The sequence below is a fragment of the Cavia porcellus genome, unplaced genomic scaffold (assembly GCF_034190915.1).
Source record: "Cavia porcellus strain 051 isolate PalLab524CR breed Dunkin Hartley unplaced genomic scaffold, mCavPor4.1 scaffold_11, whole genome shotgun sequence".
Lineage (NCBI taxonomy): Eukaryota > Metazoa > Chordata > Mammalia > Rodentia > Caviidae > Cavia > Cavia porcellus.
Window position 1 is genome coordinate 4,394,067 of NW_026947494.1, and position 23,659 is coordinate 4,417,725.

Genomic DNA, 23,659 nt, shown 5'->3' on the forward strand with positions numbered 1-23,659 from the left:
CACGTCCTGGGAGACACAGTCCTGCCTGGCTGCAGGCTGGGGCACGGTGACTCTGTCTTCCCTTGTGTTCATGACCATGTGCAAATTCCACGGTGTTCTCCTGACTGCACATTAAACCTTACTTCCTGAGATTACATTTCTGTCCCAGTGCCTTTACGATGTATGGACAACTCCTATTTTCTTTAAGAGACCCGGAGGTCCAGTGACCTCTGTTTGGTCTTTCCACAGCCGGCTCCTGAGAGGCGATCAGTTCCTCTCCTGCTTGTGTTAGTCCCTCTCACTGCAGGAGGCTCCACACTCATCAAAGGGTGCTCCTTCTGTCCATCTCGGTGGACGTGGAGTCCAGGGATTCCCAACAGCGGCCTCCTCGCACCAGCAGAGAAGGCCATTCATTCCTGCCAGCCCACACTTGCTAGGCTTCGGGTTTTGCGTGTTTCTCGAGCCAGCAGTAGGACGGATGGGGCAGCTCAGGGAAGACTCAGCGGGCAAGGCTCTCATGTCAACAGCCCCTTCCTCACCCACCTGGCACTTTGGCTCCAGGGCAAGGCACATGGGACTGAATACAGGCCGGGGCAGGAGGGCTCTCAGTTCCATTTTTCAAACAGGACTTAGTTAAACAGTGCGGAAGACTCTGTCCCCGAAGTATCGTGGTTGTTTCATAAATTGTTGTTAATGAGAACTCTTCGGAGTAGACTGTCCCTGTCTCCTGGTCTTCCCAGCAAAGGTCAAGGAAGAAGAATGCAATTTTTCCTTCTAGAATCCCAGAATCATAGCATTTTAGATTTACCAGAAATCTTAGATTACGTCATTTGTTCTGGAAGATTCAGGGAAATAAATATGCCAAGTGAAAAATGAGAAAGTTGTTTTTGAAAAAAAGATGTTTTCAGTAACTATAATGTGTTTGCATTCTTACATCAATGCCGTAAATAGTGAGAGTCCCCTTGGCACCTGTTTACTTCTATTAAAACGAACAGGTCTTGGGGTGTATATTCCCAAATCAAAAGCCATGCATTCATTTGGCAAGGTAGAGACTTTGTTACTGAAAACAGTGATGGACACTTTCATGTATTAATTTGATAAAAAAAAATCTTAAGTGGACCCACCTCCTCCTACCTCGCTACTAAATATCTGAAATGCTGGCAAAAGCTGGGCACTTTGTTGAAACACCAGCTCAGTTACTTTGTATCTTCTGTACTGGCTTCAGCATAGAGCTCTCCAAAAGAGAGTGATGTGTGACACACATAAAATATTCAAAACGCGATGAAAAGGACTGAAGAAATGAAGTCATTAATGTTTCAGGGTCCTGTGCCCGGAAGGACCTGGTAGTGTTTCAGTAACCTGAGCCTTATTCTGCCTTTTTGTCTTTTGGCAAATTTGTGAGTCACAGGTCGCTCGGTGCCCATACGGTAGTTACCAAATTATTTCCACAGTTAAAAGTAATGTGCTTTGGAAAAGCAATCAAAATACCTGATTAGATATTCAGAGAGAATCAGGAGCACTGCCAGACCAATAATTACTTTAAAAGAGAGAGTTGTTAAGACTCCAGTCATGTGACTTGGTTCATGGGATTTCTTTTTTAGGGTTCATTTTGTTAAACTGTATAGTTCGAAAAGGTTTGTTTGCCTCTCCAAGCAGGGAGGCATTCCGAGCTTGGATCAGCTTCCCAAGGGGAAGGGGCCACCACTGCTGAACCTTCAGAGAAACCACAAAACAATTTTAATCATCCAGGTCACGTGATAAAAGTGTCTTCTTTAACAGCTTTGTACACAGAATAAAAATTTGAAGTCTATTACGTGATAGGAAAAATTCAGTCATTTCATGAGGGTTTGAGCTGATGAATATCCACCCTGTGTTAAAATTGGTATCATGATGCATTATGAATTGTGGTTATTTTAAAGGGATATATAAATGTTTTATATGCTGCATTTGTAGAAATGGAAACAGAAGTCACTAGTCCTGTGTATCTGTGCTGCCTTTTAATTAGCTGGAGGTGCTGTAGGTGGCCCTTGTTAGTTTTCTAGCTGCAGGAGAAACTCTCGGACTTTTATCAGGAACCAGTGAGGATGCTGGAAGTATATTTACAGGAAATCATTGCATCCCTTCTCGTTTACTGATCCAAAAGAACGCACTGTATAACTCTTGCATTGGATTTTTGCCACACAAAACTGTAAGGTAGAACTGAAGGTGCCGATCAAGGTAGAGTGCTTGCCTAGCATTTGCAAAGCCCTGGGTTCAATCCCCAGCACTGGAGGAAAGAAAAAGCTGTAAGATTTTTGTCTGGAAACTCAAGGAAACTAACGCTAGCTCAGTGCTTGCATTAGCTGACAGCGTAACCTACAAAAGCTGGTTTTGTGAGGTAATGCTAGACAAATGGGCACCAGTGTGGCAGGCTGTGGCACAGAGTGCCCTGAGCTCACCGGGCGTCCACCAGGTGTGGAGCTCTAACTGGCATGAGCATCCAGCAGCCTGCTCTTGCAGCTGTGTGAACAGCAGGGTCCGAAAAGCCACTGCATTGTGCCCTGCCTTGGAGCCCTGCGTTCACACCTGCCCTGCTGCAGGGCATCCGCCTTTCTGGTTAGCCGGACATTGCGGGTGGCAGGGAACCAGATGGCAGCTGAATGCCAGCTCCTCGCCCCTCCCCTGGCCCTGCAGAACTAACCACACAGCCTGGCGTGGGCACAAGGGAACAGTGACAGCAGCAGCAGCCGCTCATCCTCCTGTGAGCCCAGGACCCGCTCGGGGAGCTGCGTGTCCCCTGAGGTCTGCTCTTCCCGTGCTCGTCGCCTAGGGGCAGAACCTTGTGCTGTGGCCTCGAGTCCTTAATGTGGCTTCACGTTTTCCAGACTGCTCCTGAGCTCCTGGGCTCTGAAAACCCATCAGCAGGAGCGGAGCTGTCGGGAAGGGGCTGTCTGCCACCTAGGCACCTGCTGCTTCCTGGCCGTCGCTTATTAATGGTGACCTGCGTGATAATCATTCCATCTGCACAGAAGAGGCCCACAGCCGGTCAGCAGCAGGAGTCCCCAAGTCACGGCACCGAAACATCCCTGGGTCTTAGTGTTTGAATTAAGGATGGGCGCAGTTGCAGGCCAGTTCCATTTGCCTGACAGCACTGGTTTCTGGGCTTTCGCTGATACACGAAACTGGCAGATGTCAGCCCTTGTCTGCTTGGCTTGCTACAGCAAAGGGTTGTGGAGCTCGGCGGTATTCAGGGATGAGGGCAGCACTGAGGTCCATTGCAGAACTGACCGTGGTCTCTACCAAGATGTCACTGAGCAGAGTGCTGGTGCGCACTTACACATATGCTCGTGTAAGTAAAGCCTATCTTTAGAGCATCTTTCAAAGTCCTAGACCCAGAGACGGCATGGCCCTGGAGACAAGTGCTGCATCTTACTACAGGGCAGTAGAAAGGAGCCCTTTGGGCTTCTAAGATCTGTGGGCTTGTACCCCCATAACAGACACAAGTGCATTGAAGACCCTCTTGGTTTGGTAGAGTTGCAGTAATGAAGTCTCAGAGACCAGGAGGCTTAGGTGACAGAAACTCATGTTCTTGAGGTTCTGGAGGCTGGAAATCCACACTGAGGATGTGGCACGGCTGGCTTCCTCGGCTTTTAGACCTCCCGCTGTGTCTTTGCTTGGTCTCCCTTCCTCATCCCCTCTTCTTACAAGGACACCAGTCCTCCTGTCTTAGGGGCACTCTGATGACCTCACCTTAACTGGATCCCCTCTGGTAGCCCCTGTCTCCAGAAAGTCATAGTATATGGTGCTAAGGGCTGGGGTTTCAGCATGGAACCTGGAAGAGGAAGACAGTTTTCAACAGGTAACCAGACAAGCCAGAGTTAATTAACCAGATCCCCATCTCGCTTCTCCAGAGGTCGTTGCTGATTTGAAAAGCGACATAAATGAAGCCAAGGGGAGGATAGCAAACCTGCCATCAGAAGCCTTAAGCAGAGAAGCACACACATTTGGAGGGGACCTGGGGGGGAACCAGAACGTAAACAGTGCTGGCCAGGAAGCAGGCGCCACCATCTGATTCACCCGAAGAGACAGTGATTCGGGTTCTTATGAGTCATTGTGTTGTTCTGTCCTGTGCATGAGGGGGACAGGGATAATTACCAGGAGCGATGACTCTGCAGCTCCAGCTATCGATATGCCTGACTGTTGGGAGAAGAAAAAATAGCTACTTGTTCTGCCACCAAGTAGGACAGGCTGGAGGACACAGACAGGACGCTGCATCCTAAAAATAGCCCCACACCAACAGGGAGAGCTCGCGGTCCCTGGGTCCCAGGTTCCTGGGACAGTGTATAACAGAGGCCACTTGCTCAGGCCGAGCATGGCCCGAGTCTGAGCTCTACACACACAGCATGTGCGTGCAGCCACTCAGGCCTCTGACTTATGGGGCATTTGTTTTTCTTTGGAAGGGACAGGTAAGTTGGTGGCTGTCCTTTAAAGGGATGTGCCCACATGAGAGAGCAAGGCAAAGTTCTTAGGGAAGCCTGACTCCTAAGCTGGGTGTCTCCTTTCTTATCCCCGGGAAGCAAAGTTTAGAGAAAAAGCAGTGACGATGGCTTTCATGGTAATAATAACAGTTTACAGAAACTTCAGGCCTGGCAGTAGCTTATTTGGGGTGCATTTTAGATCTCTTTAAATCATACAGAGGTGATTGAAAGGTACGGTGAAGGTTTAAATTTAAGAATTTACTACAGCAAGAGGTTTGTTTCCGTGAGTCCCAGTATTCCTGTCTTCACACACACCTGTCACATCACGGTCTCCACTTTCTGAAGAAGTTCTGGAAGTCGTCTTTTGTGAGCATCTTTATGAGGTGTGATTAAAAAATACAGTGAGTCCTGCTACCCAGTGCAAATCAACAGAAAGACAAGCTTGGAGAATCCTTGGTGTGTCTCCACCTGCCTCGTCCCCCAGTCGTGGTAGTGTGTGAGTCACAGCTCGACCTAGAGGCCAATGCTCTGAATCAGTTGGGGACACAGAGGCAGGCAGGACGGCGCACTAAAGACACTCAGGGAAGGGGCACCCCAGACCCACTTCAGAAAGTGGCAAGAATGATGGGGTGAGCGTGTTCCAAATGACGGGAGGGTTTTGAGGGGAATTAATAGCAATGTGGTCTTTAATAAAGTTTTTAAAAATGTGAACATATATTTCAACCAGACCACTAGAATCTGCTGTCCTGGACATGCTGATAGGGTGGAGGGGTGTGAGGATGTGCCAGGGGACTGTGCTGGTCTCTCTCCTCTGCCAGGGTTCTCAGTCCTCGTGGTGGAGAGGGTGCCCCAGGGCGTTGGTAATGTATTTTAGTTCCAGGCCTGCAGAACATCTGCCTCCGTGGCCAGAATGAGACCCTTGGCAGAGGCTCACTGGGGAAGGTCCTCTGTGGTTCTGGTGGGCACCTGGAGTTGCAGTGCCATCCTGAACCATTCACAGTCTAGGGATCCGGCTTCTTCAACCAGCAGCCCCCCAGTGCAAGCTTGCTCCCCACCGGGGGTGCTCTCCCTGCTCCAGGTCCATGCTGACTCAGCCTCTGGAAGCCCCAGTTCACAAGAAGGCCACTGTCAGGCCTCCCAGGTCCTGTCCCACCCAGGACTGACTCCGACTGAGATAGAGGGTTGTCCCCAGCAGAGAAAGTGTGCCCCAGACAGTTCGCTCACCACCCCTTGGTGAGACCCCGCTGCGGAGGTCAGGAGTGCAGGCTGTGCAGACCTACGGATGACTTGTGCTTGACACGGCTCTTCCAGAGCTTGCCACAGAGCGGGGCTGGCTAGGCTGCAGCAGCACAAAAGGTGCAGCATGGCACCTGCCAGGCAGAGCTCCCTTGGTGCAGTGGGGTGTGGCTCAGTCATGCTTGTTTTATGGTTTGTTTTAATTTTAGAAAGCAAAGTAGAAAAAAAAAGGATAGAAATAACTCAGAATTTGAAAAATATTATCTTAGAAGTAGTTGTTCGGGTTACAAGATCTAGGCACAAAATAAACAATGACAGCACAAAGTTCTTTTTGATGAATGAACAGAGATTGATAGTATACCCGTCTTGCATACAAATACATAATGGAATGTTACTCAGCTGTAAAAAAGGATAATCTTGAGGCTTTTATAGGTACGTGGAGGCAACTTGAGACCGTACTTGTAAGTGAAATCAAACTCACATTTATAAATATATTATCTCCCTCGTATAAAAAATGAAAGGCTGAAAGAGTAATAAAATCCAAAATGCACAGTAGGTATTGTGATAGTAAAAGGGAAAGAACATGATAAAAAGGAAAAAACAGCTGGGATGGGGAAGGAGAAAAGGAAGAAGGGAGAAGGTCATGCTTGTGTCTGGGGTTGTGTCTGGTTACCGTCTGGGGAAGCCTAGACGCTTTGCCTGTCATAGACCTCACAGTTGACGGTGGCAAAGGTATGGACTGCGGATTTGGGCCAAGTGAGGTCCTCTGGGACATCATCAGAAATCAGACTCTTGAAAAGTGGCCAAGGCCTGATTTTGACACCCGAATGCTAGCCCATCCTCCTGACCGCGATTCCCTGCTGATACGTGGAAGATCAGACATTCCTCGGAGCCAACCAAGAAGCGGTTTCGTGTGAAAGTCTCACAGCTGTGACTCTGCCTCCCGCCAGTGAGTCAGCGCCTACGGCTTCGCTGTCCAGTTGTCCCCACAGCCACTCACACCCTTCACTCGGTCATTCGGCTCCACTGCTGACAGGCCCTGTGACTGGGACACCAGAGTGATGTGTGACCCTTGGGGCTCCCGTGGTGATGCTGTGTCTTCCTCCAGGCCCCCTCCTTGACCTCGAATTCTGTGAGGCAGGGAGAGCAGCTGAGCGGGGAGACCAAGGACACCAGATTGGGAGAGCGGCAGAGGCACAGACTTGGGTCCAGTCAGGGCACAGGGTGGCCGAGGGGGCTGCAGGGGCTGCAGAGCCAGGGAAGCAGCTGCCCAGCAGCAGGAGAGTGCGCAGGAGGGGTCTGCGCCTCGCCCAGCCCTGGCCCTCGCTGCAGCCGCACCCACCTGGTCCTCTGCAGGTCGCTGCTCCTGTACCACCCACCCCACCTCCCAGGCCCTCGGCCCCAGCCCAGGGCCTGCCTGGGGCTCCTTCCTGGCCCTGTGCTCCAGGTGAGCGTCCGAACCCTCCACTGCAGTATCTTTCCAGGTTGTGTTCGTACATGCCCCACCACGCCCCTTCCCTTGGTGGTGGCCTGCAGCGGGTGTGCTGGTAAGGATACCCGCTTACCTGAGTTGATGCCAGGCCCTCGCCCTGCCCTTCGTGCAGCGTAGCTGAGGTTGAGGAGGTGCAGCAGGCGCCTTCGGTGGGTCACTGCACTGAGTCCGTGCAGCAGCCCGGGAGGCAGGTGCTGTGCTGAGTGCCGTTTTCCAGATGAGGGACTGAGGCTGGCAGAGCTCGAGTCCTAGGCCACAGGGCACAGAGGTGCGGGGCGGAGCCACACACAGCACCTCCCGTGAGCCCTTCTGGTGGCCCTCAGCCAAGGACTACTTGTAGCTCGGTTGTTCCCCCAGGAGCAGGTGAGCGCACCTTTGCTGCTACCTAGAGCTCACTTTAGCCACCACACTCGGAACCAGTCCATGCGCCAGGCGGGCACTGTGGCCCATGGGAAATGACAGCTGGCCCTGGGACGTCAGCAGAGGTGGACCAGTGTGTTCCTCCAGATTTCCCATTAGCTTTGCGTGTCTACTGTGGGAGACAGAACGTCTTAAGTTTTTAAAACTGAATGGGAAAGGTAATCACTGCTGTTTTATGTCTTCTAGAGACAAAAGAGAGAGGTGTTTTAAAGACTCTGAAAATAACCCACCAAACAGCTCCAGACAGATACTGTAAGGGCACTTCCCACTGTCTGATCTTGAAGATTGGCGTTTCTGAAAGTCAGAATGAGGAGCTAGCGAAGTGACGGGAACTTGGTGTTCTGTACACACGAGGGTTAAAGTGGTTGTGTCAGCTCTCCTGACGTGTGTGCTGGGTGGGATCTGAGGCCAGGGTGGCCCTGTGTCGTTTCCTGTGATGGGACAGTCAGGAGTTCGAGGCCATCAATACGATAAACGTTAATTGCTGCAAGGATCAGGTTGTGCTGGGGTCCGGGGCTGTTAGCAACCAGACCTATTCAACTCTGATTGCTGGCCAAGGGAAAATAGGAATAAAAATCAGGGATGTGGGGACGAATTATCACAAGCTTACATTAGTTGCCAGTAGTGGAATGTTACACGGTGTCGAGTAGTGAGATTTTATAGTGTTACGCTTTAGGAGTCACTAAAGTACTATATGAATCACAAGTTCTTCAGCTTTGCTTTGTGCAGAGGAGACCCCTGCGAGTTCCAGTCTTGCCTGCAGCCCTGGGGTCCCCGGCGCTCCCTCTCTGTTATCCTGCCTCCTCCCACCTGTCTCCACCCCTCTCCTTCCCCCTGTACCTCTCCCCTCCTTTGCTCTCCCCTCCTCTTCCATTTCCCACCCCTACCCCCCCTCCTTCCCAAAAAAGGTGAAGAACAGGGCGGGGTCCCCCAGAGGTCCCCCTTAGGGAAGCAGAATGTGTACCGAAATAAGACAGGGGTGCCCATCATCCCCAGTGAAGTGGGGAGACCAGAGGGCTGGAGCCACTGACCCCCAGCCCGGTAGAGACCCACCTCTACAGTGTAGGTTAAGAAACACCATCCTCTCTCACTCTAAGGCCAAAACTTATAAAATGACGTAAAGCTTAAAAGACTTTGTCATAATTCATAAATAAAACTAACATAATAAAAAGCAAGCTCAGACTCTATCGAATTGAACTAGGGCGTAATTCTGTTAGTAATGCCTTTGGAAGGGCCTCCTGACATCCGCCTTTTTATTAATAAGAGGGATGGAGTCTCCTATTGGTTATTCCCGAAGATCAGAGAATAATGCTTTCCAGAGCACAAGATGAAATCACAGGATTTCCTGGGAAACTGTAGGCTTAATACAGTTACCACTTTTTAAACTATGATGACTGAAAGGTGAAATAAACGTGAACACAGAAGTAGCCAGACTAAGAAGCGCATCCGACAGTTCTGCTAATACAGCGGTAACCGGCGTCAGTGAAACTCCCAAGCATCCACAAGTGGGATGGGATTTTAAAAAATCTACTGGGGACAAAGCCAAAGCATTGCTAGTACCGCTGTGATTTAGCTCCTGCAGTTGTAACTAAAGCCACGGAAAATGAAGACACTTTTCCACCCAAATGTGTGAGCCCTGGGAAGCCCACAGGCTGGGGCTGTCCTGGGAAGGATTTCAGGGCTTCTTGCTTCACCACTGTCCCCTGACCCCCTGAGCAGAAAGGTAGGGAGGGAAAGCCCTGCTGCACAGGGGGGTCATGATCCCTCAAAAACCATGTGCACACGTGTGAAGGAAGGAGGGCACCTTAGGGAAGCAGAATGGTTACCGAAATAAGACAGCAAAATAATTGTGGCCACAAGCCAGTACCACGCTTAGGTGTAGCATCCACCATGCAGAGGAGTCCGCCTTCATGAAAGTGAGTGTTCACGGCCACACTGACATCCAACTGGATGTTTTTTTTCTGTATTTGTACCACAATTTTATAAACATTCCCAAGGAACGCAAGATCAGCCCCCTTTTTCATCTTCTTTTATAACTGATACCTCTCGTTGTGGTCACTACCTCTGTCTTTCCCTCTCAGGCCACTTCGCATCTACTGGAGCTGATTTCTGAGGGTGACCTTGGATCCTGTTTTATTAATATTATCTTTAAGTTAAACTTGGTTTTCTTGAACTTCTAATTTAACTTGGTGTTACATTAGAAAATCACATGGGAGAATATTATTATTTAAAACCTTTACCCCGCTAGCCTCTAACTGCACACCAGATATCCTGGGTAATAATTAACCACTGCTGGGATTCTCTCTGTGCTCCACAATACAGGTTCCCCTTTAGGTTGACAATCTGGTTGATGCATCAGGTTTTTAATGCTGAGGTTTTGGTGTCCAGCAGTTATCACAGGTCACCCAGCATGAACGTGGACTTTTATAAGAGTAGAAAGAGAATGTTGTGAAGACTACAGTGCCTCCTAGCACTTTGAGGACGGGCCTTTTCTCTCCTGAAGTCCAGGGGAGCCTCTCTGATCTGCAGAAACTGTTGAGCAGTTCGCGGGGACTTCTGTGATGTTAGAGGTGGTCAGTGCTGGTGATTCAGAGCCCATGAGCAGTGATGCCAGGACGGTGTCACCTTGTCCTCGCGGCTCCTCAGCGACCCTTGGGTTGACTCAGGACTTAGGGCTGGGCTTCCTGTACTGGGCAGCAGCTGGACCAGCCGTCTCTAGAGTTCCTCCCAAACCTCAAGGCTAGGGGTAGGGATACAGAATCAACATTCGCACAAGCAGGGGCCCTGGTGCAGGCCAGGTGGGTCCCCCAGGTTTGTGTGCTGTTTGCACCGAGTTTTACCAGTGTTAGAATGTCCACACCTGAGATCCTGGGATGCGCAAAGAATTCTCCTGTGCTCAGTGCTCAGTGCTCAGTGCTCAGTGCTCAGTGCTCAGTGCTCAGTCCTGAGCTCCGTTTTAAGACAAGACTTTGTCTTGTACATGCAAATGGGGTCTAGAGCAGCGTCTGCATCAGTATTGGGAGCCACATTGCGTTGCTATGACTACCTCTGCGTGTCTGTGATGCTTTTAGCATCATTGTAGGGAAACAAACACATCTACCCAGCAACTCAGACTATTTCCTCATATTTATTTGGGCCTCTTTTTTACTCCTGTGAAACACATTACTTCACTGTCATCTGATGTCTTGGTTGAGATCACGGCTCCCTTTCCTAAGGGAAATCCAATGGTCCCCAGTCCTCTGTCACTCTGGCCGTTTTGAGGTCTCCGGTCATGCAGGGTGTCCTGGTGCCACCAGCTATCCCTTCAGGGCAGCCACAGGACCCTCCCAGCACTCAGTCTTCTCCTCTGGTTGGACAGGGTGAGCCCCGTGCACTCTGCAGCAGCTGGTAATCGACGCTTCACATAGTTCTTGTCTGTACCGAGCATCATAGGTCGGATGAGCAAAAGCAAAGATGACCACTGATTAACCAAGAGGCCATTTGTTAGATGGTTCTGCAGCCAAGGATGCTCGGGGACATCAGAGCTTGGTGTTGGTCAGGGCCCAACCACGAGAGACACCTGCGAAGCAGGACCCAGAGCTGAATTCGGAGTGGGGGGGTAGTATAGAAGATGCTGTGAGCCAGCTTCCCCAGGGGGCGCTGCTGGACAGATGGGCTTGGCAGAGGACTCTAGGAGACCAAGGTCACCCCGTCACACCACATGTGGACAGCACGGCACCCCTCCACGACCCCTGAGGCACAGTCTCTATGGAATCCAGTGGAAACTTCCACACTTTGGTATTTAAAAATAAACTGAATAGCCCAGAAAGCTTGAAGGAAATGTGCAGATCTCCGCTGCAAGAAATAACACTGACATTTCTGCTCTGAAGCCTACCGTGAAAGGCTGTTTGGTCATTTGATGTTTACAAAACAATATGAGCTGGTGTTGGACGTGGAGCCCAAGTGGCGTGGACGACCAGATGGGAGGGGCACGTGCTTCCCAGGCCGCCCTGCCGAGGTGTGCACCTCTAAATCTCCCTTTCCTGCTCTGCAGCAGTTCCCTTTGCTCCCCATATTATTTTTTCTATATAATTGCGGCGAAGATCTTCGTTTTCTTCCTTTCCTTTCAGTCTCTTCCATGTCACTATTTCCTACTCTCTTAAATCAGTGTGTCACAATATTTAGATCAATACTGTTTTCAAAAATCTTTGGGAAGATTCTAGAAGATTCTACTCTGTGACTGAGTAAATGATTTAAAAGCTATGTTTTCAGAAGCCTGGGAAACAAGCGCGCTTTGCATGTGTGAGGCAGTGACTCTCAGGAAAGACTGGGGAAGGAACGTGAGTTGGGGGTCGGAGGTACGGGATGCGCCCTCCGCCGGGACAGCGTGGCACCACCCCTCCCCGACCTGGCTCACGGGCATGGACTGCGTCACACAGGTGGTGGTGACTGCGGTGTGGCAGGAGTTCCGGGAAAGCCTTGTTCCTGAGAGCCTCCAAAGCTCAGGTCAACTTAGTATTTGCACTGTGATTTTATGTTGAAGTTTCATTCCAGAATATCTTGAGGGCCTTTTTAAAAAACCAGTATCGAGAATCAGATAAAACAATCCCATGAGCGAAGCTGGGGAGAGCAGGCATGGGGAGCAAAGTCACCTGGAAACCAAGGTTGAGTAGCGTTTGCCGAGCTGCAGGCGTATGCAGCGGCCTGGATGCACTTTAGCTGTCATAAGCATTCGGAGCCAGTTCCTTTCCCGATCTGTTATCAGTGAAAGTTCCAGCACCACAGAGACCTCCAAGTCCTTGTCACACAGAAGTCCCAAGTCAGAGCGCTGAGACATTGTCATAGACAGAAATGAGCAGGGGTGACCCAGCACGCGCGTCCCTGTGGTTGTCGTGTTGCGGTCTGGAGTCCTGCGGTCCTCAGCCGAGGTGGCTGACTCTCCCGACCCAGGAGGACTAGAGGAGGCACAGGGCTTAGAGAGAGAACAAGCAGGCAGCTGCTCCTGCCCTGGCTCCCTCATGGCCACGCAGCCAGCACTGTGCAAGTAGGAGGCACGCTGGCCGCGTTGGCAGGTGCCTCAGCAGCCTCGGGAGCCCAGCGAGGCTTTGAGTGCCGGGATGGTGTTTCACAAATAGACTGGTCTGGACATCGGGTGCCGCTGTTTTCTACTTGAGGCCCTCGGATCTGTGCAGTGACCACAGTCAGAGCTCTGCAGGGCCACCAAGGCTGCTGCCGAGTTGAGAGGCGAGAACTCCAGTGGACTGAACATCGTTCTTGTCTGGGTGTGGGAGTGCACGCCTGTAATCCCAGCACGCTGGGAGGCAGAGGAAGCAGGACCTGGAACCCAAGCCTGGGCCGGGCAGTTTAGCAACCTAGCAAGACACTGTCCCAAACAAATTAAAAAAATCAGGGCTGTGACTCAGTGTAAAGGCCCTGTGTCCAATCCCCAGTACCCCCAAAATTATACCTTTGTTTTCACAGGATGCTTCTTAATGGGTATTCCACCTGAAATTTCAGGCCAACCAGCGCAGCAGGCAGGAATGAGATGGACCTGTTTTTATTTTATTTTTAAATTTGAAATTACTTTCAAGTTTTATTCGTACCTGGTTACAGTACCGAATAATTCATCCACTGTGGGAAGTTAATAATTGCATATAGCACACCTCCGGTCTATTTACATTCCCTCTGCCCCGCCTCTGTCCTGGTCTCCTGCCCATTTGCAAAGATCTACCGCCCTGTGTGCTCTTACCCTCTTTTACTTTGCTCTTTGATTTACTTAGACTTCAGGTTTCTTATACAAAAGAAGCCACTGCATGTTGAAGCTGGTCTCTCTCTGGCTCATGTAACTGAACCTGATGGTCTCAGGGCGCACCCACTTTCCTGCCAGTGATTCGAGTTTGTCCTTCTTTGTGGGGAGTAGCTCTCCATGGTGTGTAACTGCCCCATTTCCTTTAACGGCTCATCTGCTGACTGACAGACACACAGGCTGCTTAGCAGTGAGCTGCTGTGCGCTGTGCACTGTGCACACCTGGCTGTAACAGGGCGTCTTAGCTCTCTTGAGAAGGGAGTTGGAGGGGGACTGGCTGGGGTGAGCCCAGTCTCCACGTCAGCTTTCTGAGGATCTTCCACACAGATTTCCCCGTGGCTGCGCCACCTTCCCTTCCCAGCAGCAGGGCAGAGGGTTCATCCTGCAGCAGAGGCCAGGTCCTGAGTAAAACGTGTTCCTCACTGAGTCAGTCACGGTGGGACCCCGTGACCCAAAGCTTCCGCTCCCTGGTGGTGTCTTGGTAGCTCCCCGCGGAAGTGACTGCCAGCCCCGCTCCATCCCAGCCCCATGCACCCACCCTGGGGCCACATTTCGATGGCTGGCACACTCCGCAGGGCAGGGCACACACCACCATCCACTTGACTTGGGAGGGGGCAGCAAGACTCACCTCCCATTTCCTGCTCCAGAAACCAGAGCAGGCATCTACACCTGCAGCCCTGTGAGCACTCAGCAAGCCTCCCCTCAGCACCCCGAGGCCAGCAGGTCCCACTGGACCCCACCGTCCTCACAGCCTGTGTCCGGGGCATGCCAGGCCCATGTCCCCAGCACTGTGCTCCTCCTTAGGGGGACGCATGTGCCTCCGCCAAGACGTATCCTGTGTCCCACAACTGGACTGGATACTCTCCAGCCGGGCAGGATGGTGGGGGCTCTTTGGACAAGCCTAGCCCCTGCCCCTCTTGGGTGCCCCACAAATGCCACTGCAGGCCGTGCAGTCGCTGTCCTTGAGACTGGGCACGACCGTGAATCATCAAGGAAAGAATGAGGGTGTCGAGCTCTTGTAATTGCAGTGCAGGCACGAACATTTTTAACAACAAAGTGGCACTCCATCACAGGACGTTTGGGGGTTGACACAGAGGACGAAATAACTTCGCTCCCAGCGCTGTGTGCCTGTGTGCGGTGCACATGATCTGAATTTTGTTTTGCTCGACATCACATTTATTGGTCCTGGTGTTTCAGTAGCTGGCAGGGGTTGGGTGGGGTTTGGTTTGAAATCATGTGCCTGGAAGCAGCGCCACGCTCTTGGCCAGTAATGGCAGCAGTGGGTCCCCGGCCCCTGCCAAAGGGCTGTGTTCACAAGGGGACCCTGCAGCAGCCTGCTCACACCCTCGGCGGCAGCGTGCTCTCTCTGGTGCTAACTGTGCTGAGTTTAGAGGAAGGGGTGATTTAAAGAAGCTCTCTGCGAACATCTTCAGGTGTTGTTTCTGTGGTCTTCCCTGACTGGTGACGTATTTGCTACCTGTGAATTCATTCTTTCCTTGCGCCTTCTCTCCACCCAGCTGTGACCGAGCATGTCAGCTGTGTCACTAATGGATGGTGTCTTAGTCCCTTTTATGTCCCTGAGACACAATGCTCAATACCCCCAGCTTAAAGGAGGAGAAGCTTGTTTTGGCCCACAGTTTAGAGAGGTTCAGTCCATAGTTGGTGGGCTCCGTGACACAGGGGCCTGGTGGAGCAGAGCTCTCACAGCGTGGTGGACGGGAAGCAGGGAGGGAGGGAGCTAAGCCCTCTGGGCCACCCACTGAGTGACCCTCTCTTCAGAGCAGGCCCCACCTCCTACAGCGATTCATATAGAGGTCCCCACAAGGCTCTGGGGGACATCTAGATATAAACCATTACAGGGGACCAAAGGACCCAAGACAGGGGCTTCAAGAACAGAGATGTCTTCTCTCGAGTTCCAGAGGCTGAAGTCTGAGACTAGGTGTGGCGGGGTGGCCTCCCCTGAGGCCTGTGTCCTTGGTTTCTGTCATCCACCACCCTGTGTCCTCCCTCAGCCAGTCTGTCTTCTCTCTAACTGTCTGGGTCCTGATCACCTCTTCTTGTAGGACACCGGTCAGACCAGATCAGGACCCAGCCTGGGGACCTCATTCTAGCTTAGTCTCCGCTGCAGACTGTTTCCAAATGCAGTCAGGTCTGAGCCACTGAGCATCAGGACTGCGATAGGAATTTGCATTTGGGTGCGGGAGGGACACATTCGGCCCGTATCAGAGCTTTCACCGGACACCTGTGGGCTTTGGCTGCTGCCTTCTCTCTCACCGCGTTCCCACTTCTCACCTCCTCTTCTGCGGCCTTTATTGGGCGCCCTGCATCAGCAGCTGTCTCCCCTGTCTCGGGGCCCCCTACCTTTGGGCAGAGTCCCCACCCACCGAGGACCACGGTCCCCCAGCTTTCTCATTTCTCCACCTGTCTCGCAAACCCTCTCTGCCTTCTCTTTGCAGACCCGTGATTGCCTCGGTTTTTCATATTTACTTTTCCTTCCCGGCTCAAGGCTCTCTCTTTACCTTGTCGGTGGAGGCTTCTTTCGTGCTTTTATTAAAATCGATGAACAGGAGCCTGTCTGTCTTCTTTGACATTTCCTTATTATTATTTTTTCTCCCGCTTTATTATTTCGTGGTCTCTGTAAACCTCCCCACCATCCTTATTCTCGGGCCGCTCCCAGGAATCTGTCCAGAGCTGCCAAGCAGGGCATTTCCTCCATTTCCCCCCAGCTGCTGCTGGACCAAGAATGCCCTTGCCCCCTGGCCTGGTCCCCAGCCCGAGCCTCCTCCCGGGCTCTCAGTGTTTCTCCTCCTCTGCCGATCATGCAGGAAGCTGGGCTTCTCCTCCCCAGACACAGCTGACTCCTCCTCCGGCAGGAGGCCTGTAGACAGAGCGAGAATGTGGTAGAGAGGGCCAGTGCAGACATCAGGGGCCCAGGAAGGAGCAGAGCCACCTTGAGAGGCGGCGTGGACGGTGGCACAGGTGGGCCAGCGGAGGAGGGAATGGCCAGGGCGTTTTCCTCCGATTGGTTTTGATGCTGATGTGCCCACGTTGACGCGTGCTTTGATTCAAGTTGTCTTTATCATGCGGATGCCCTTAAGATTTGAGGTTCCGTACTTTCTGAAAGCCCTTGACTCCACTTTTTATAAAAAGTCTTTTGGGCTCACCAGTAGTCCCAGCAGACACCAACTGGTAATTTTATTCATCAACCTGGCTGAAACGAGGGCTGAGCAAGAGCAGGGAATAATCAGGAGGTCACAGGGTTCCTGCATGTGTGTGGGTGGGGAGGGGGTTACTCAAATATTTGTACTCTGTAGGGATTCTTATTTTACTCAGAAGTAGAAAAATTCATTACATTGTCCCCCCAGGATTGCCACCAGTCTGCACCGCCCGAGAACAGCCCCGTTAGGGTTCCTGTTAGAAATGGGAAGAATTGTCCAGCCCTCCACCCCCACCTCTCCTTCTGCCCCGTTGTGTCTCCTGAGCTCTCTGGCAGGCCAGCAGACATGGCTCCTCCTTGCACATCCACGGGGCACCTGAAGCTGCTCGGCCCGGCTGGGCACACAGGTCGGCTGGGCACACAGCACAGGGCTGTGTCCGCACACCTGGGCATTGAGGCTGAGCCTGTCCCAGATGTTTTAGGAGTAGAGAGATTCCCCATAAACCTCACAAACACGGAATTCTATCAAAATAGCCTCAAGGTTATCCCTATTGTATATATGAACACACATAAGGGTTGGTGATAAAATATGGCATTTAAATTTAGAAAGTTATTACACAGCTGGGCAAGGCGGTACATGTCTGTAATCCTAGCACTTGGGAGGCTGAGGCAGGAAGGACCACTGTGAGTTTGAGACCAGCCTGGGTTACAAGAGGGTTTAAGGTCAGCCCAAACTGCATAGTGAGACCCTGTCTGAAAAAGACAAAAAATTAATAGTTACCACAGCATAAGGCACACTGCCGTCCATCCTGCTCAAAACCCTGATCTGAACACACTCATCCCCTCGTTCCTGCTGCTTTTTGAAGCAGCTCCTGAAGTCTTCTCTCACCAGGGTCTTTTCCAAGAAAGATAAAACCACAGTGAACGCTGCTGCAGGTCCCAGAGCTTAAAAAAATCGCTGTGCGTCCTTGTCCTCCTTGTTGACCAGCTCCAGCACCGTGTGACTTCTGGGTATTCCCCAAAGTCAAAGTGAAGGTTACGCGGAAGGTCAGCACTTTGAACCGATTCAGGACACTGAGGCAGCCACCGCAGGGAAGGGAAGAGCTCGGATGAGAGAGGACTTCCCGAGCTGCTGCGGGAAGCCGCCATGATGCTCAGCGTGCTCGGAGGCTCGTAAAGATCAGTAGCAGAGTGTCTTTCACTGTGATAATTTTTTTGTAATTTTCAGCATTCACTATATTTAGTGATCACACCTTGAATACATGCATATAAACCAGACTCTAAAATGAAATTGCTTGATTATTTATTCTTTTTTGAGCAACATACATTTAGATATTTACATTTTAATCTAAGTGTGACATCCCTGACTTTTGCAATACCATAATTAAAGTGATTTGTATGTGTTTTTTCCTTCGTTTAGCTGCACTTAACCCAAAAAGCCAATTAAGTGCAATCTTCTCCAAGGCTGGCAGCTTTGGTCTGCCCTCAGGTAACAACTTAGCAGAAAAGTAGGCTGCTTCCAGCCTTCAGTGTAACAAATTTCCCAGAGCTGGCATCATGCCCTTCTGTAGCGAGAGTGACCACGGGAAATTTTTTGTATTTGCTTGCTTGTTTTTTCTTTTTGCAGTACTGAGAACTAAACCCCAGGCCCTCTCACTGAGCACCCAACCCTTTTGCTATTGATTATTGATTATTTTTGAGTTGAGGTCTAAGTCACTAAACTGCCGATACTGGGCTCATATTTGCTATCCTCCTGCCTCAGGCTCCCAGGATGCTGGAATTACAGCTTGCTTATGTTTTCAGACTGGGTTTCTCACAGGACCTGGTGTTGGTGTGCAGGACCACAGGTCCAGAGCACACTGGGGAAGCTAGGGTCTAATGCCACGCTGGGGTTCCATGCACCAGAACGGGGCTCAGAACTGCTGCAGAGACCCAAGGTAACTTAGAAGGTGGAACTGGTCCGTGTCTTTGATCTTCAAAGAAGCAGTGGTCTCTCAAAGACCTGTGAGGCCAAGGGCAACTCTGGCTACTGCTGTCCTTCCTTGCAGTGAGCCAACTGTATGATTGTGTTCATCATCACCATCTTAAAATCATGCTGTGAGTACCTGTGCTTAGGTGTTCGTGCAGGGGCCTGGACTAGGGCTGATTGTGTGATAAAGCAGATTAGGGTGACGTGTGTTCTTTTGTTTAACATCTCCAGCTCTTAGGACGTTTTCCTGATTATAGAAAACAGTGCATGGGAGAAGGGTCAGGACCCCGAGACCTGGAGGGAACCTGGGGGAATTGGAAGGCAGCCCACACAATATGTGTTATCTCGTGAAGGACAGCCTGTGTCCATTACACTGTCTAACTGGCACCACTGACATATTGGGGAAACCATGGTCTCCCTGCCCCATGCACTGGCCATTCACTGCCCAGAAATGGCCATGTGGCCAGCGTGGTTGAACGAAAACAAAAATAGAAGAAACACGTGGCTGTCTGTGGAATGCTGCTTGCTCCCTAGTAAATCAGGTTCCCAGGCAAGAGCTGGGCTTTTATGTTTTTCCATGTGGGCAGTTCTGTCTCCTACTAGGAACGAAGCTGCCCTGTTGCTGCGTCTCAGTGACGTGGAAAACCCTCCAATCCCACCGCAGGCAGGCACACGAAGCCAGGGCGAGCTGATTTTGCCTCTCCAAATAGATTAAAGAAGCTCAATTCTTGTTATCTTTGAATCTTAGTGTGAGGCAAGGTAAACATCATAATAACAAAGCCAGGAGAATTAATCTCCGGTGCCAGTGTGGAAGCTCGCCCACCGTGGCTTCCCGTGCCTGGAAACAGGTTGCCCCGATGTCTCACTCCTGAGCTCCAGGACATCACAGCGCACAGCCAGAGTGCTTCAGGCGAACCTGGAGGATGTTACCATGCAGCACCTGTGGTCGGAAAATGTTTGCCACATAAAAGACGCTCACGGGGAAGTTGCGGTCCGGACCTGAGTGTGGCAGAGGGCAGGGCCTGCAGAGCTGGAGTGACATCAGCCATGGTTGGGGCACCCAGGGCACAGCCCAGGTCTGGCAATGTGACTGTGTGTTATGTGACTTCTGTGTCACAGAGCTCGCATCCTTCAGAGATGGACTGTGATGGCTGGAACCTGGCTGGCAAAGTGGGAGCCGGGTATTCTGAGCCGAGCGGGGACCAGGAGGCTTCGAGGAGTTGGTGGAGCATCCAGGCTGCTGGCCCTGCCTCACCCTGACTGCGGGGCTGCTCGGGTGGTGCAGGGAGGCACCACTCACTACTTCCGAGGCCACACAGCTGTGTGACCCCAGCTCCTTGCTTCATCAGCTGTAGAATCGCTAGGAGCCTGTCTTTGGGTGGGATCAGAGCAGACACCGCATAGGAAACGCCATGCAGGAGCCACACCTTCCTCTCCTGGGGATCCTGGCTGTGCTTTCCCCCAGAGCGCAAGCAGGGGTGTTTCCACAGGGCCTTCACGGCTCAGTAAACACAGGGGCGCACCCAGTGGGTGCTGCTGTGTCATCTTGTGATGCCCACAGGGGGACCCGAGACCCCAGGAATGAGCAAACGTGCCCTTGTCTGGAGAGCTCGTCATGACCCTGAAGAGAAGTAGTCAGAAGATAGCCGTGGCCTGTGTCTCAGTTTCCTCATCGTGAGGAAGAGTCCAGAAGTCTCTCTGGAGAGGGGAGGGAGTTCATACAGGTGGAGGTTTAAGACAGGGACTGACACCAGCTTCCCTGCATCACACTATAAGGTGTGTACTGGCTGAAGGAGTCCAACGATGTTTTACAACATTCCATTGAACTCTCCTCTCCATGTAATATGATTCTTACCCAGAAAGCAAGGGCTGCATGAGACACCTAAAAATTACAGAATTAAAATCAGAGCAACTCCCAAAGTAATGACCTAAAAGTAATAATAGCCATCCCAGCTGCTTATAGTGAACTCTCCTTTTCAATTTTATTAGGTCAAACAAAATCAGTCCCTTGGTTTTCCAAGCTTTTCAACCAGAGACTGAGAATTAGAATTTAGACTGGGCTTCTGTGCTTGATTACAATCTCAAGACTGTTTGTGGTCTTTTTCCACATCATCCCCAAGCTATTTTGGCAACACCAACTGAGCTGTTTGATGCCATGTCTCTGCCCTGTGTTTCACTGCAAACACGGAAAGCATGTGCTGGGTTTGGGTGCCCTGGAAGCATCACTAGCAAACACAGCAGGCCAGAATGAACTCACGTTGCCCCGCTTGCTTTGAGGCCTTGGCTTTCCCCTGGTTGCTCCTAGCGCACTGCAGTGTGGATTCTCCTGTGCTTGGTGCTCCAGTGTAACAGGAAGCCAGCGGAAGTGGAGCGTAGTAGGTGGGAAGGCAGGGCTGGGGCGATGGAGGGGCGGAAGTGAGGAGCAGGTGGGAGAGGCTGGACAGGATGAAGGCACTGACACGCTGGCCGCAGAGAGATGCAGAGCTTGCAGGGCCACCCAGAGCTAAGGGGGCTTCCTAGAGACTGCGCCTGTGCTGGTGGCTTGGGATTTTAGCAGCAGGCCAGCTGGAAGGCAGGCTCTGGGCAGTCTACTTCTTTGTGCAGTAAAGTGCATGTGGATTGCTCATGTTATGTGTATCACATCCACAGAAACTCTTCAGGACACTTAAGGGCCTTGAAATCGGGCGAGGAGAATCTGGAAGCCAGGGGCTGGCAGCTCCTCACCCCCAGCAGCAGTGGGTCCTGACCACGGCAGGGAGGTGGAGGCCTCATTGTGCCCCAGGTCAAGGTTTCCTCCTGCACCAGCAGGCTGGTGCCTCCTTAGCCCTGGCGGGGAAAACACGGGGAGCCAGCTCCGGCTTCCTACAGGGTGTTTGGTGGTTAAAAACTTCTCAGCACCACCCGTGCCCTGACAGACCACCCTGCCCTGTGGAGGGCCTCAGAAGCATGGGCTGGCACTTCTGTGACCACAACTTTGGGGTCTTCTTAATTTTTTAAATTTAACTTTATTTATTCATTGATTTTAGAGATTAAAACACTGAGCTCCATCTTTTATTTTTTGTTTTGAGACAAGGTCTCTCTGAGCTCACAAACCTGCCATCCTCCTGTCTCAGCCTCCCAGAGTGCTGGTCTGACAGGTGTGCATCCTGCATCCTTCAGTTCCAAGGGTTGCACAGTGCCGCCTGGGCCTGTCCTGTGAAGGTCTTGCTTCCTCAGCAGGGGAGCAGGGAGAGTGGAAAATGAACCCCACGTCTTCCTCCACTGGAGGTTCATAGCCATCAGTAGTGATTTGCTGGCCACAAGCTGCAGGGAGAGGAGAAAACATCCCTTTCCTGAGAAACCAGAGGCCCCAACTCCAGGGACTCAGGGTCCTGTCCAAGGCACCCTCACCGAGGCCTGAAGTCCAGGCCAAGGGCCCTTGGTCACATGAGGATGCCCTGCCTCTGGGGCATTAGGCCACCAGGGAAGGAGACAGGACAGCAGCATGGACCCCCAGCCTTCCCCCCCCCCACACACACAGGGACTGTCCACAGCTCTCTGGAGAGGCAGAGATGACTACGATGCGGCCTCAGACTGACCTAGCACCTGGTATTCAGAGCCTGATGCCTCCCAGGTGTCAGTCACCAAGTGTGGCCTGGGCACCATCTCCTCTCTGTCACCGGATGAGGAGCAGCTGCCATCTTGGCCCCACCATAGTTGTCCTCACCACCAGCTTTCTCGGCAAATCCCTGGAGCCCAGTCTCTCAGACTGGAGTCAGCAGTGGAGACCTGCTGCCATCCGATGGGCTCAGTTGAGACTCTGCCAGGACAGCTGTGGCTGAAGACCCGCAGGCTGCACTCCTAGCCCCAGCCCCAGCCCCAGGGGTGAGAGCCGTCGGCAGCCCTCTTGGTGCCTTCGTAGACCTTGGAGGAATGGTTGGCCGGAAGTTGGTTTGGCCCCATCCAGCCATGGGTTTACATAGAAGCTGTGAACAGAAAGAGGACCGGGGACAGGAGCAAAGTCCCCATGGAGACACAGCACCTGCCGTGGTGCAGGGGTCTGTCAGGAGGCGGTCAAACGACTTGCCATGGGGCATGTGGAGGTGGGAGTGTGGCTGCCCACCGCCCCCCAACGTGGTACGCGTTGATGGGGACACACCAGACATCCAGACACACTGCCCTGCTCCATGAGCCTGGCCATGGGCTGCCAGGCCAGTCCAGGGGCCTTGCTGCTGGGCAGGAGTTAAACCTCCCGTCTCACCGAGCACTGGACCTTAACTGGTGAAGTATAAATAGATGGACGAAGTCAAGACTCTATGCAGAATCTTCTGTATTGCTGTGTTTTTACAGCAAAAACAGCCTGGCCAAAAGAGTGATGTGTGTACATATACTGTGTAGCAGTCCCCAAACCACACCGCTTCACACTTAAGCTTTCCCCGAGCACACATCCCAGACCCACCAACTGGGTGTGGTCGGCCATTTCCTGACAGTCATGCACAAGTCCTTCACACCTTTGACGACACCCATGTGTGGTCACGAGTCCCACTGCATGGAGCGGAGGCTGTGCATTGTCAGCCAAAGCGCCCAGGCAGCCGTGGCTGCTGAGGCCAGAGCTCATCCATACACAGGATGAATGCAGGAGCCTTAAGCTCCCACTCAGCATGGTGCCCGCAGGACCTGGGTTCATGAAGCGCCTGCGAGTAGTGTGTGACTGCCCCTGTCCTGGTGGGTTCGTCCCTGCACTTGTCCCTGGTCCCTGTCACCTTGGCCAAGGACATCCTTGGCCTCCTTCATTCCTCTGGGTTTCCCCTTAGGGACGCTGTCATGACTGCTGTCTGCACAGGTGGAACCAAGGCGGAAGCCTGGAGTACAGACCCAGCCTGCTGCCCTGGCCTGGCACTGGCCAGCTCAGCAGCACAGTGCAGGGGCTTGGGCCGCTGTCCATGCTGCCTTGGGAAGCTGGCCTGCTGGGCTGTGCTTCCTGCTACTCAGAGCCTGTGCCCGCCGCCCAGGCATGTCCACAGCTCTGCCCATCACGGTCACCTCCCTTCCAACTGCCTGCCTTGCAGCGTCAGGAAAGTCCTGGGGAACCCTGAAGCCTGAATCACAGCCCATGACATATGCAGACAGGCTTGGCCTAGCGGTTTGCAGCAGGGGCATGACCCTGGCTGGTGAGCAGAGTCAG

General features: G+C 52.1%; 1 protein-coding gene across 1 annotated transcript in view; it reads left to right on the plus strand.

Moving 5' to 3' along the window:
* The window catches only part of Ube2ql1 (ubiquitin conjugating enzyme E2 Q family like 1), a 36,268-nt gene that overhangs the window by 2,116 nt on the left and 10,493 nt on the right, over positions 1–23,659 (plus strand). The window lies entirely within an intron of this gene.